Below are 14,926 nucleotides of genomic sequence, written 5' to 3'. Positions count from 1 at the left end.
CCCCATAATCCTAATCGCCACTGCTTGTTGGGGAAACTAGGCAAAAATAGGACACAAGCAAGTCACTTAAGTGACCACCACTTACATCCTCTTGAAAGAGCTGCGCCAGCTTTCTAGCTTTCACTCTTGGCGTTTCACTCACTTCCCTGTCTTGGCAGCCACAGAGATGCCACTTGACTCTGGCCCTTCAGCAGCCCACATATAGGAGCACGCCCGATCACGGGCATAGACTCCCCCTGTGGAAAGAAAGCCCAAATCCTGCAGTTCTGAAGCCAGAAGCCCTCTGGGGATTCTCTGGTCTGAGCACCCCACAAGCGTCAGAAGAATCTCAGCAGCACCCCAGCCAACAGGTTATTCGGTCTCTACTCCACATCTCCAGGGCCGGGGGCTCTTCTGCTCCCTGAGCCCCCTCCCTACCCCCACCGCCTGTGGCTCCTTCCCATGCGCACCCAACTTCCGTAACTTTCCACCCATTTGCCTCCCTGACATCACATGGCCAACACCTGAGCCGCTGCCACAGAAACATTTCTGAGATTTTCGACACAGTCATCAAGGCACGTAGTGGACACTGCCAGTGACCTGCCTGGACCCCACGGCCCCCCAGCTCCTGGCACAGAGGCCACCGGTGTGGCCAGGATGGGTAATACAGCCCCATCCCAGGAGACGTGCCCTGTCTGGGGATCTGTGGGGGAAGGGGTGCTTCCCTGTCCTCCTTGGGCTTCCTTATAGAGCTGGAGTTAAGGATCAGACTCAGTGTGACGGATGGCTGCAGGACAGATCTTCCAGAATGTTCTTATCTCCTAGGGCCTTTGAGATAAGCAGAGAGGGTCACCTGCCTTGCCTCAAAACCTTCACCCCTGCTTATCTCAACGGAAAATTCCAGCAGGGATTTCTGAACACCAGTTAAATTCCTCAGCTCAGCAATCAGGCCGGCGCTTGGCTGCCTGACAGGCTGGGCAGAGCAGGCGAAGCAAAGTCCAGCCCCGAGGCGTCCAGGACCCAAAGGCCAGCACAGGGGACTGTGCAGGGAGAGGCGACCACCTCAGCTTCGGACCAGGCCTCACAGTCCCGTGGGAGCAGGCAGAGGAGATCGGCTCACCTGACCAGGTGAGAGGACAGGGGCAAGGCAGACTCCTTTGGGGAGGAAACATCTGACACACCGAAGACGGACCAGAAACTTCCCTAATGACCCGCGGAAGGAGGGCTTTCTGAAGGGAAGCGGCTGAGCACAGTGAGAGGAGTGAGGCCACAGGGGACGCTGTCTGAGCACCCAGAGTCTGGGGTGGGCGCCCAGAGGGCTGAGGATGGAGGGGCCCTGTTCCTAACGACTTGCGCAGTTCCTAACGACTGGAAACATAACAAAAATAAAGTAGCACCTTTTACTGCGCACCTACTATGTGCCAGGCATTGTGCTGACCCTTGACTTGGGGTTCTGATCTCATGGTCACCCTCATGGCAAACCCACCCTGGGAGCCACACCCAGAAGGCCGTTCCACGGGCCCTTCCCTCACGGTGCCCATTCTTGGGGGTAAGAAGGTCATAGGGCCCCCCACTTGTAAGGCACAGTCCCAAATCCAGAGATGACGAATTCCTCACCCAAGTAACCCCACCACCCTCCTACAGGGCCCACATGGGCCTCTGTGCTGGGTCCACTCTACTCCAGCACAGGCGGCCACCAGGGTGAGCACGCAGTCTCCTCGTGCCCAAGAGACCAGAGATGGGGAGTATGGGGGGAGCACATCAACCCCTCTCTGTGAGAGACAGACGCAGGTCGGGAGCAAAGGAGGCCAGTGGGGCTGGGCCGTCATGTCCTGGCAAGCGCTCCTGGGAGCTCTCGGGTTCTAAGAGCAAACCTCGACTTCTAGATTCTTTTGAAGGTATACCGGTCAAAGGAGGAGGGTGGGACATATTTAATTCAGCAACGTGTGTGCTTGGCTTCATTTGTCACTTTTAAATGCTCAGATGGTTGGTATATGGACTACGTTTTGTGTGCCTGCCCCAGTCCCTGCAAATATTAGGGGCAGGCCTGACGGATTTATCCCACTTCACAATTGAGGAAATAAGCCCAGAAAGGGAGAGCTGGCCCAGAGAAGAACAGCAAGTGGACAAGTCCCACAGTCAGTGGGAAAGAGAGAGGAGAAACTAAGCAGACCTGGCCGTGAGCCAGCCCCCCACCCCCCCATCCCCCCCCCCACACACACACCCCCCCCGCCTCAGAGGTTTGGTGGGAGGTAGTCACCATCCCCTGGCCCTGGGGCACAGAGAGCTAACCTACTCCCGCCCCTACCTCCCCCATTCCTCACCCTCATCCCTGCCTTAGCCAGTCTTCCTTCCTGTAGAGTGCTCCCATCAGCACGTAGACAGACTCTCCCCTGCACTGTGTCCCCCTTAGAGCTGCCTCTGCCTGGGTCCACATTCCCTCTTCCCCATCTCTCCTGACCCTGCTCCCAGTGGGCGTGGCCACCTCCTGGCCCTGGAAAGTTCTCGATGATCCTGTGGCCTCCAGGCTGCCCAGGCCATCAGCCCTCTGCCCTCACCCCTGTCAACGCCAGCCCCCCATTGCAAGCACTTTCTTCTAGTGGCTTTTTGGACCCACCTTGTGGCCACGGATCCTCCTCGGTCCCCTTGGCTGGTTCCTCCTCCTGTCCAGGACCTGCACACCCTGGGGGTCACCGTCCCCCCTCCATCTCCTGCACCCCTCCCCCCATCTGTTCTCACCACCGTGCAGGGCATGTAGAATGCTGCATGTATGCCAATGGTTCCCCGATGGGGTCTCCCTCCTAGCCCACCCCTGGCAAGTCCAGAGTCCTGCACTAGACTGCCTCCCCGGCATCGTCCCTCAGATGCCCACTGGGCTTCTCAGCTTACCGAGTCCAAACTTCACGTCCTGGTTTGTTCCCCAAACTTACTCTACCTGCAGCCTTTCCCATCTTGGTTAATGGCATCTCTATTCTTGCATTTCATTTGCTCAGTTCAAAGTTCCCCACCTCACCCAGACCAGCAGCTCTGGTCCTTACTGTGGCCCAGAAGACCTTGGTCATCTGTCCCCTGCCAGCATCCCTCATCTGTGACCCCTGACCTCGTTCTGCTACTCTCCACTGGCCACAACCACCCTGATTCCCTGTAAACGTCTCCTTGTACATGCACACATGGCTCACCCACCCTCTTAACCACCTCAAGGCTGTATTTGCTTCCATTGTAAGAAATGACCATAAACTGGGGACAGTGGGTGCCTTGAAATAGTTCTGGAAGCTAGAAATCTGCAATGAAGGTGTTGGCAGAGGGACTTCCCTGAGGAGCCTCTGAGGGATACTCTGTCCCTGGCCTTCCTCCTGGCTTGAGGTGGTTGCTGGCAGCCTTGGGGGTCCCCTTGGCTGTGACTGCCTCAGGCCAGTCTCTGCCTCGTCTTCACATGGCTTCCTCTTCGAGCCTCCTCTTCTCACAAAGACACTTGCCTTGGGTTTCAGGCCCCCTGGTTGGTTAGTCCAGGATGAGCTCATCTTCAGATCATTACTTAACTCAATTACATCTTCCACCAAATGACATCATGGTCACGTGTACGCTGGGTTGAGACATGGACACATCATTCAGGGGGCCACGGTTCGGCCCATAACAGGGCCCGCTCACCCATCACCCTCTACAGGGGACCTTCTCTGACCCACTGACCCAGGGGCTCCCCACCCTACAGCCTCCCAGTATTTTTGTCTGTGACACGACAGCTCACATACTTTATATTTTCCTTATTGCCTATCGCTGTCTCCTCCACCAGGCTATAAATGCCTAAAGGCTGGATTTGGTAACTGTCCTGATCGCTGTTGTAACCTCCAGGCCAGGAACAAAGCCTGGCACATAATAGTCACCAGGAGAGTAAGGGCCGAATGAATATTCACATGTAAGTGTGTAGAGAAATTCTGTGTGCACGATTTCAGGATACTGCGGGATCAGACCGCATCATCCGCGAACCCAGCATGAAGAATTCCTGAGTTAGAAGGAAGGATTTCTGAAGACAGGAAGACCTATTTTTAAAGTAAAAACTAACATTACAGTTAATGGAAAGGCAGCAGGAATATTCTAATTAAAAACCGGCGGCCAAACAACAATTTCCTGTATAAATTTTCCTTTTATTATTATTGTTTTCCATGATATTGTATATCCCTGTATACACATTATGACAGCAAAACCAAAGAACAAAAGAGAGAAAGAAATTAAGAAAGAAGGATGAATGTCATTATTTATGGATAATTTTATACTTAGAAAATCCAAAAGGACGTCAGCTATAATATTACTAAGGATAGACTTTTAGAAAGTAATCAGATAAAAAGTAATTAAATTATCAAACATTAGTTGATGGGAGACACTGGAAGACTGGATACATGAAAACACTTAAGAAGCTCCCAGAGATTGAGCGCCATGACCTTCACACTTCCTCTAACCCAGTTTCACGCATCACCACCTGCCATTGCATTAGCATGCTTGACAAAACGTAGAACAATCTACCTGTCAAGCCCAGGCTGTTGGAGTCTGACTTAAGAACCTACACCCCATTTCTCATCTCAGTGGGATAACGAGTTTCAGCTTTCAAGTACACCACTTATAAATAAGTGTTCTGAGCGCAGCCCACGGTGGGACAAACTCATGAGCATGAAAACAGCCCTCATCCTTCCTGACACATGCCTTCCAAAGGAGTTCTGACGTCGCCTTCTCTCCCTGCTCCCCAGTCCCCGCTTTGCTCAGGACTTTCTCTCCCAGCCACCTGGTTCCAGGCCTCGTTTGCTGACTTGGGTGTGCGGGTGATGAGCGAGGAGGTAAAGGAGGGACAGACACACAAGTGCAAAGTGAGAAGGCCTGTCTGCATGTTCATGCTTCTTCCCGTGCATGTCTTTACAACAGCATACAGGGTTGACTGCCTTCTGATTTAGAGGGTCTGGTCCATTCCCCTTTAATGTAGTTAAGGATTTGGCTCTGTTCAGTCCACCATCTTGCTGTTCATTTCCTATTTGTTCCCTCTCTTCTTTGGTCTTTTGTTCTTCCTTTGGAGGTCATCAAGTATTTGTAGTATTTGTATTTGTACAAATGTTTGTACTTACACAAGTGTGTGTAGTAGTCCTTTCTCTCTCCTTTAGTGGTTTCTTAAGCATATTATATCTTATTTTCCAGTTCTCCAGTTTCTACTGGGTACATTTTTTCTAAATCTCTTCTGAAATCATGTGTTTTTGCCTCTTCTATGATCTTTCTTTCCATACAGATTCTTGACCATATTTGTCAGAGTATTTTTTTTTAAGATTTTATTTATTTGACAGACAGAGATCACAAGTAGGCAGAGAGACAGGCAGAGAGAGAGGGGGAAGCTGGTTTCCTGCTGAGCAGAGAGCCCTATGTGGGGATCGATCCCAGGACCCTGGGATCATGACCTGAGCCAAAGGCAGAGGCTTTAACCCACTAAGCCACCCAGGCACCCCCTTGTCAGAGTATTTTATTTATTTGTTTATTTTTATTTTTTTAAGGAGGCCCCACGCCCAACCTGGGGCTTGAACTCACAACCCTGGTCCTGAGAGTCACAAGCTCTGCTGACAGAACCAGCCAGGTGCGCCTGTTATTAACTCCAACATCTGGTTAGTTTGTGGGTCTGTTTCTATTGATTTTTGTTTTGTTTTGTTTTGTTTTGTTTTTACTTGCCCCTGGGTCACATTTTACTGCTTTTCCACTTGTCTGGGAACTACTGGTACGTATTAAATATCGTGAATGACAGGTTGCAGAGATTCTGGATTCCTTTCCTTTGGAGAGTGTTGACCTCTTTCTAGCAGATGGTTAAATTATTGGTGGATCATCATGAACCTGTGGAAACTTTGTTTTACACCGTCGTAGGGTGGGACCTATTTTGTTTTGCCATTAATCCTAGGGTCAGTCTTAGTACTGGCGCATAGTCTTTGCTCCTAAACTGAGGCCCTTTTGAGATCTCCATGGAAAGCCTGGGGCATCTACCAAGTTCCTCTACTTGGCAGAACTTAAACTCCAAACTCTGTCTTTCCTACAGTGGGCATAAGATGAGGTTCTAACATCTCTTCACACCCTACAGGCTTCTCGAAGTCTTACCTGTGTGTGCACTGTTGAGAGGTCAGCTAAGGATTTGAGGACAATCAACGTGAAGTTCTGGGGGGCTCTCTCTTCTGTGGTTCTCTTCTCTTTAAGATTCTATTCCTCCACCCAAAAATAGCAGGATACACGTTCTTCTCAAGCTCATATGGAACATCCACCAAAATAGACCACATTCAGAGCCATAGAACACACCTTCACCAATGTAAAGAATAAAAATCATACAGTGTCTGCTCTCAGTGCAACAAAATTAACCTGGAAGTCAGTAACAGTAACTGGAAAATCCCCCAATACATGGAGATTCAATAATACAATTCCAAATAACACATGAGGCAAAGAAGAAATCTGGAGGGAAAATTAAAAATGTCTTGAACTAAGTGAAAATGAAAATACAACCCAATCAAAATTTGTCAGATGCAGGAAAATAGTGCTTAAAGAGAAACAGATAGCTGTAAATGCACACAATTTGAAAAGGAGAAAGATCTAAAATCAATAATCTAAGCTTCCATCTGAGGCAACTAGATAAAAAAAAAAAAAGAACAAATTAAATCCAAAGTAAACAGAAGAAAAGATACACTAAGAACTGAAAGAGATATCAATGGAATTGAAAATAGGAAATCAATAGAGAAAATCAAAGAAACCAAAAGCTGGTTCTTTGAGATCAATAAACTCATAAGCCACTAGCCAGGCTAAGAAAAAAGAGGGAGGAAACAATCTATTCATATTGGAAACGAAGGAGGGGACATCACTATAGGCCCGTGGACAATAAAAGGTTAAGGAAGGAATACTATGAACAGCTCTACACCCACAGAAGTAATGACCTAAATGAGATGGACCCATTCCTGGAAAGACAATTTGCTGAAACTCACACAAGAAGAAATCATCTGAATAGGCTATACTTCAAATAAATTGAATCAATAATTAATAATCTTTCAAAACAGAAAGCAGCAGGTCCAGATGGTTCACCAGTGAATTCTACCAAACATTTAAAGAAGAAATCATACCAATTCTCTACAATCTCATTCTAAGGACAGAAGTAGAGGGAATACTTCTGAACTCATTCTATGAGACCAGCATGACCCTAATACCAAAAGCAAAGACATTATAAGAACACTAGAGACCAATATCTCTCATGAACAGATGCAGAAATCCTCAACAAATATTAACAAATTAAATCCAACAATGTGTAAAAAGAATCATTCAACCACAACCAAGGGAGATTTAGCCTAGATACAGAATGCTAGTTCAACATTCAAAAATCAGTTAACGTAATACACTTCATTACAAGGTTGAAAAAGAAAAATCACGTGATCATGTCCACAGAGGCAGAAGAAGCATTTACAAACTCCAACACCCATTCATGACAACAACTCTCAAAGTAAACTAAGATGCTGTGCCTTATTTTTTAGCCAGTCTGAATTCCCTGAATTTTCAGACTTATCAGTTCTAGAGGCCCTGCCCCGAGCACAACAGGGAGGTCCTCAAAGGAAAGTCGTATCAACACAGATTGCAACCAGAGTAGGTGCCAGCCATTCCAGGCTCTGTGCTGGGGCTTTTACCTACCCCACCCTTGACTGCTTACAACCTCCTGTGGCCTAGGCCTGCCTTTATTCAGGAACCGAGGCCCAGAGAAGTCAGAGACCTGGCCCAGGTCCCATAACCTGCAAAGCAGAGAGTGGGCTCCAAACCCAAGTCTGTCTGATCCCAAGGCCACGCCTTGAACTTCCCTCTGTGCTCGCTCGCCAACCCGTCATAGTATCTTCTCTGCAGTGGAGGAGGATAATGCAAAGGCCAGGGGGGTCCTATGCTGGTCTCCACAGGGAGTGGAGGTTCCAGCGCCAGGGTGAGAGGTCAGAACCCATTCCCTTCAGTGCTCCCCCAAAACCCATCCTATTGTAAAGCATGGGGAGGAGTTCTGCACCAGCTGCTGGTTGGGGAGCTGGTCTCCAGGTGGGGGCTCCTGACTTATACTGGTTCCTGCCATCACCCTAAAGCTCCACATTATCAGCTCCGTTCCCTCTTTCCCCGGCTGCAGGGTCCCCAGTCCCTGCCCAGCCAAAAGGGACAAGACCACTGCATTGTTGGTTCTTCAGCTGTATGGAGTGACAGGGACTTCAGTGAGATTCTGGCCACACAGTAGATCTTCTGGGGCCTGTGCTGAAGGGATTCAGGACTTGCTGCGGTTCTAGGGACCAAATGCTAATCTGCCACCTCTTAGAGTCCCACTGCTGTCCTTTTGTTCCTTCTTGGTCTCTGTTCTTGCCGCAAGTGCTCAACAAGAGAATATGATCGTCCTAGTTAGTCACTTGGAACTAACAAGTGATGTAGTGAGTGTGTGCTCATGTTACAACCATTGTCTCTGTTGGGTGAACTTCATGCACAGCTCCTGTTGGCTGGGGCCCAGGAGGGCTGGGGGCATCTCACAGCATCTGAGCCACACTGTCCTTGCAAGCCACTCGTGGGGCCAAGCTCAGAAGGGCCTGGGCTTGGTCTGATGTTCCGTCGGGAGATTAACCTCACCGAGGGCCCTGGTTGGGTTACGTTCTGCACTAGTTTCCTGGGGCTGATGTAATTCATGACCACACACTGGGAGTCTTCAAACAACAGGAATGCGTCATCCCATAGTCCTGGAGGCCTGGAAATCAAGGTGTCTGCAGGGTTGGTTCCTTCTGGAAGCTCTGAGAAAGTATCTGTTTCACACCTATGTCCTAGCTTCCGGTGGTTGCTGGCCATTTCCAGTGTTCCTTGGATGTGAATGTGGGGGGATGCTCTTCAACCTAGTTCAAGTGCCTAGAGTCCAAAGACTTCTCTTGGTTCAGGAACCCCCAACGGTCTGGGCCTACGCAAACGCCCAGCTTGCTTTTCACAGAGACAGACCTACCAGAAAGCACATCGGCTGACCTTCTCATGAATACTTATGGAATCCAGGGTCTTATGAGTTGGATGTGTCCCCCCAGAATTCATATGTTGAAGTCCTAATGTCCAGTACCTCGGCACAGGACTTCATTTGGACATAGAGGCAAACAGAGGTCATCAGGTTGAAGTGAGGTCATCACAGTGGGACCTAATCCAGGGTGACATGTGTCCTTACAAGAAGGGGAAGTTAAGCCAAGATGGAGGAGATGTTTCTACAAGCCAGAGAATGCCAAACATTGCAGCAAACCACCGGAAGCCAGGGAGGGGCAGGGGACCGATGCTCCCTGGCAATCTCCAGTATATTTTGAAAACATCCTTTCAGAGGCAAGTTACTAAATTAACTCAAGCTACCAGGAATAGAAGGGATTTTATTAGCCATCTCCTGCGGCTACTCTTTGAAGCCCAGGACAGCGAGCCTGGAACCCGCCTCTCTACCTCTCCGTGCTCACAGCAGCCCTCAGCTCTGGGATAGACAAGGAGTCAGCCCTGCCTGGCTGTCAGTCGCTCTGTCCCCACCCCAAACTCACATACCCATGGCCCATCGACTGTGCAGTCGATGAACATGAATAAACATCTGAGCAAAAAGGGGGTTCCGGGCGCCTGGGTGGCTCAGTGAGTTAAGCCGCTGCCTTCGGCTCGGGTCATGATCTCAGGGTCCTGGGATCGGGTCCCGCATCAGGCTCTCTGCTCAGCAGGGAACCTGCTTCCCTCTCTCTCTCTCTGCCTACATCTCCATCTACTTGTGATTTCTCTCTGTCAAATAAATAAATAAAATCTTTAATAAAAAAAAGGGGGGGGGGGCTCCTTGGAACAGGGCAGACAACCCTCACAGTAATGGCTGTTACTTTAACAATGATCGTAATAATGATTACTCATGCTGTGCACAGCCTACAAACTCTAAAACGTGACAACCAGGCTGGTTTTATATTATTTCAATGTATCAGGGCAAATGTACCCAAAATGCATTCTGATTCCAGAGAGGAAAGATAGCGGAGGCTGTGCTGAAACCATTGATGTATCCTTACAAAATCCACCTGCTGAAACCTAAATCTATCCCCTCACCACACCCCCACTCCCACCCCCACCTTATGGTATTAGGAGGGGCAGCCTTTGAAAGGGGAGTAGGCTATGAGGGCGGAGTCATCATGAATAGGATTAGAGCCCTTATAAAAGGAACCCCAGAGGGATCTCTCCTCCCTTCCACCAGGTGAGGACACAGCAAGTCCCTGATCCGGGAACTGGGCCTCCATTGGGCACCAAATCTGCTAGTGCCTTGATCTTGGACTTGGTAGCCTCCAGAACAGTGAGAAATAAAGGTCTGTTTTTTGCAAGCCACTCCGTCCATGGCATTCTGTGAGAGCAGCCTGGAGGAGACAGCCCCAGAAAGCTCCAAGCAGGGCACCCAGCTTGGTGGCTGAATCACCCTGCTGCAGTCTGGCAACCAGAAGAGCCCTTGACCCATGTCTGGTCCAAAAGACCCAGACTCTGTTACCCCCACAAGTGGGCTCTGTGCATTCTAGAGCTGTGAGATATGATTCGAAGAAAAGGGCCCTGTGGCCAGTTGTATAGAATGACCATTCCTTGCAATCTCTTCTTGGAGAGTCAAGAGAGTCAATGCACATCTGTACTTAAAAGAGCCTATGCTAAGAACAGGTGCAGCCTGTTCAACCTGATTTAAACCAGCATTTCTGACGTTACTGGATCCTAACTGCATTCTCCATGAACTGCCTATTATCATGCCTGGAACTAGTAGTAAGGAAATAGGTGGGGGGATACCACCATCCCGATGCTGGCCCCTCGTTCGGCCCCTCTTGGACAGTGCGTTCCGCCCGGAGGCTCTGTGTGCCCCTTAGGATCTAACACTGAGAAAGTCCAACCTCATGTTGCATTAGTGACCTGCACCCATGCCGTTACTCCACCTCCACAGCCTCAATGGTCCACTCTGCTCAGCTTCTTCAGATCACCAAATCCCCCTCCCCAGAGGGAAGTTCCTTCTGGCACCTTCTGCTCCACCTCAGGTTACTCCCAGAACTAGACCGAACACCCAAGAGCAGCCTGACCAACATATTCCTCTTGCATAAGAGATCTCAAAACTTATCCCTCATGAAGTATCTATCAAAAACCTTCTCATGCCCCCAGAACTGTGCCAGAGGGCTGTGGTGCCACAGAGAAATGTCCCTGGGAGCCTACTGTGTCCTGAGAAGGCCAAAGAAAGCTTCAAAAAATTAAAGAGTGCTGTAAGTTAAATTATTCACACCAGCAATACAATAAATGTGGCCATAACAGTATAGAATGAGCGCCTGAGAGCATAAGGACAACCCAAATCACTGAACATGCCCATGCCCATATCCCCACCTAGAAGTGCAGGAGATGCCCTGGAAGAAATGCCAGTTTGGAAGCAGGTGAGGGAAGGCAGGTACCTGATCTGCTTCCGTGTCTCTTTTCTCCTCTCTAGGTTTTCTCTGAAGGTTTCTTGTCCTAAGTAAAAGGAGCCTTGGGTAGATGGTTATCCTCCCCAGAACATGGCGGGATCCAGAAGACAGTTTCCGAGGGGGCAGAACTGGAAGCAGACACTGGGCCAAGATTCCACAGCAGAGGCTCTTTATACCGAGACCAGCAACTCTAAAAGCCCCAGTAACCACAGAAGGGCTACCATCAATAGTGAGAAGGCAAGTGGCGTGCCTAGGCCGCACCATCGGCGAACCATCTGACTCCTGATTACGTCTCAGGTCATGATCTTAGGGTCATGAGATCTGCTTAAGATTCTCTTCCTCTTCCCCACCCTTCCCCCCTCCCTTACGCATTTGCACTCTCGATCTCTCTCTCTCTCTCTCTCAGAAAGGAAAAAAAATAAATAACAGTGAGAAAGAGGGTCTTCAAGTTTGCAGGAGAAGGCTTTGCGTCCGGTTGGACTCCACCAAAGGTTACCCACCTGCCTTGTTCCTGGAGGACTGTCAGTAAATATTTACTGAATTGATGAGTGAACAAGTGCGTGGTGGGTAAATGAGAAAAACAAGAAGTTAGACTTGCCCCCCAAAGAAAGCCAGCAGAGTTCAATGGCCATCTGAGTGAAGGAATGAATGACATATTTCCTTTAGGAACTGAAATAATTCAAGTACCTTGCACATTGATGGTTTCCTCCACAATGCTTTTCTCAACCACCCAGAAGGACAAAAGCAGAAGCAGAAAGACTGGGAAGCAGAAAGTTAATGATGTACTCTGCTTGCACACACATGCACACACATCTGCACAGACACAAAGAGAGGTGCACACAAGCTTACCTGCAGATATGTGGCCTGGACTGTTTCTTCTTTGCTCTCCTCTCTCAGGCAACTCTTAAAAGTGTCCCCTTCTCTGGGCTTGTTCTGGAGGGTGGCCCTCCTTCCTGGAATCAGCCCTGGACCGTCTCCGTGCCCTGTCCCTGCCCTTCCCACCCCCACTCTCCTCCCCAAGGCCAGAGGCCCTCCTTCCTTTTGGGAGCCGTGTCTCCTCTCTGCCCTATTAGGGCAGCTGGTGGCTTTGATCAATAGCTAATGTCTGGTGCTGATCAAGGATCCAGAGTTCCTTTCTCAGAATGACAGGACTGATGTTCCCAGAGAGGACACAGAGATGGTTACGGGGGAGAAAAAATAATTTTCCATCTACCCTTCTGAGTTCTTGGCTGAGAGCCCTGTAATATAATACAGAGTAACAAAGAGAAAAACAAACAGAAGTTTATTAATATGTGCACCCCATGCATACATGGGAGATACACACACACACACACACAAAATTAGTAACTCTCCAGGTGGCCCAAGGCACCAGCTGAAATGCCAGTCTTCAGCCAAAGACAGAAGACAGTGTGGACTTCCAGTTATGGGGAGGTCAGCAGGAAAAGCACAGTAGGCAAGTATAAGGTTGTGCGAATTTGAATGGCACCTTCTCCACAGATCAGAGTTTCTGGTGGTTTAGAGTTAGCTTCTCTTCCTGGTAGAGAGGGAGACACCCCCACCCCCAAGAGCTGCCTCTGTACATGCAAATTTCTCTTGCAAAAGGGTGACTGCTACTCTGTGCTCTGAACTTCTCCTCTGTCTGTTTCTTAAAATAATCATCTCAGAATAACCCTCACATCCAAGAAGTACATTTTGGGGTGACATAACCTGCTACCTTTCGCGGTCTAACATTTTGTACTTAGGGCAGTGAAATCATGGCCGCGAGGCCCATGCAACAGCAAGGGTGCTATGCCCAGCTTCCCTGCCCATGCTTTCCTCCACTACAGTCTCGTCCTGTGGGAAAAAAATCATATCCATGCATGAACCAGGTGCGCCCTCCTGATTTGCCAGGGAGAAGCGCCATTGGAGAAGGGCGCTTCTGTACTTGACTCATGTTTTGGCTCCTTTTGCAGCCTTGAGACCCACTGAAGACAGGAAGTGGGTCTCTGTCTCCTTCTTCTCTCCTGTGCGCTCCCTGCATTCAGTATGTGCTCTGATGCCTGTGTACAGGTGGAGGACTCCACCAGGCACTCTGCGGGGTGGGGGTGGGGGGGTTCTCTTGATCATTCCAAGGATCTTATTTCACATTTTGATTACATTTTACCATGAGTAAGAAAACTGTTTCTGGGGAAGAAAACCATACAATCTTTGTTCTGCTTGAAACAAAGCTGAATTTTTTAAACTACTTGTAACAAAATGTTATAAACTGTTCTTTGTCTGGGGAGGTGGATATAAAGAATTCACCTTGAGCACAGGATGTAAATGAGTAAGTGGCAAACTATTTTTCTATTATGTTCCTAAAATAGATTGGGTGCTGGCAAGGAGGCTGCACCTTGGCCCCGAGCCCTGAGCACTGTTACAGCTGAGAGGGAATCCAGGCAGAGCGTGGGCCCCTCCAGAATGTTTTCAATTGGTCAGTGCTATCTTCAAGTGCAGAAATTTCCACTGATTTTTTTTTTTCCGGAGACAGTCCTCAGAGCATTATTCCGCATAACAAAAACTTGGTGAAATGTTTGTACGGTTTCAAGATTGGCAAATTGAGGACATGGAGTGCTTTAAAAACCACTGCCAAAAATATGGCAATCATCTTCCCATAATAATGAAAAAGACCTAACACATCTGTGCTCAATTTCCGCTTTGGAGGATTGGGGGAGAGTAATTGATAAGGACGGTGTTTTGCTTCGGGAAAGGCTGCATCAGCTAACTGCTACATATAAGCAGGGGAAGGTCATGGTAACTCCCCCCTCAGAATGCGTCCCCAGATTTGCGGGCATGTGTGCAAACCACCAGATCACACAGGGACCAGCCTGCACCTAATGTCACCCAGGCAAGTACCAAGCAGAAAACAACAGCAAATCCAAACACAGGGCAGAATACCCCGGCTCTGCCTGAGTCTGGAAAAGCTTCCAAGGATTAATTGTCCTGGGGGCGGGGGTGGGGGTGGGTTTCCAGATTCCATTCACAGCAAGCAGAACAAGACAACCTGCACGGTGGGGAAATCATCTGCTTATCTTGGGATCCTGATGTTACCAGGGGTCCTTCTGCAGGAAAATTGTGTGCTGTGGGTATCTGAGACCTCACAATAAATGGTAGGGAGGAAGGAAGTAGATGGAACTACCTCAACCTGCTGAAGTCTCCCAAAAAATGGATATCAAACACACTGAACACCAATTGTCCCTTTGTTTATCCAACATCTCTACGTCCTGGAGGAAGTGAGGTGTCCAGGTAACTTGTTGGGCACCCCCTTAAGCTTTGGTCCCTTCAAAGTCATTAGAGTAAAACTGACTTTGATTTGATGCCTGAAAGGCAAATGCTTTCTTCTGCTCAGCTTCTGTTTTCAGCGTTTTTGTTGTTTGCCCTTTTAAAACACTTTTTTTTTTTAAGATTCATATCTTTATTTTAGAGAGAGAGTTAGGGAGGGGCAGAGGAAGAGGGAGAGAGAGACA

At 48.9% G+C, this 14,926-nt stretch overlaps 1 protein-coding gene and 1 long non-coding RNA gene across 3 annotated transcripts in view; one reads left to right on the top strand and one right to left on the bottom strand.

The window, feature by feature from the left end:
* Positions 1-12,583, bottom strand: part of RAB17 (RAB17, member RAS oncogene family) — a 33,031-nt gene extending 20,448 nt beyond the window's left edge. Inside the window, exon 1 of one of the 2 annotated variants that reach the window (XM_004743683.3) lies at positions 12,291-12,583. The gene's annotated coding sequence lies outside the window, so the exon portion shown is untranslated. Of the gene's footprint in view, positions 1-11,429; positions 11,566-12,290 lie in introns of those variants that run through there. The other variant, XM_004743682.2, reaches the window with a different exon arrangement.
* Positions 855-11,588, top strand: LOC106004962. The gene is made up of 3 exons (XR_001178067.2): positions 855-1,107; positions 5,505-5,612; positions 11,465-11,588. It is a non-coding gene; the product is annotated as an uncharacterized LOC106004962 (long non-coding RNA).
* Positions 12,584-14,926: the final 2,343 nt, after the last annotated feature.

Source organism: Mustela putorius, unplaced genomic scaffold, assembly GCF_011764305.1.
Source record: "Mustela putorius furo isolate JIRA1106 unplaced genomic scaffold, ASM1176430v1.1 tig00003869_pilon_pilon_pilon, whole genome shotgun sequence".
In the NCBI taxonomy this organism is placed as follows: domain Eukaryota; kingdom Metazoa; phylum Chordata; class Mammalia; order Carnivora; family Mustelidae; genus Mustela; species Mustela putorius.
This window is presented reverse-complemented; position numbering and strand designations above follow the sequence as displayed.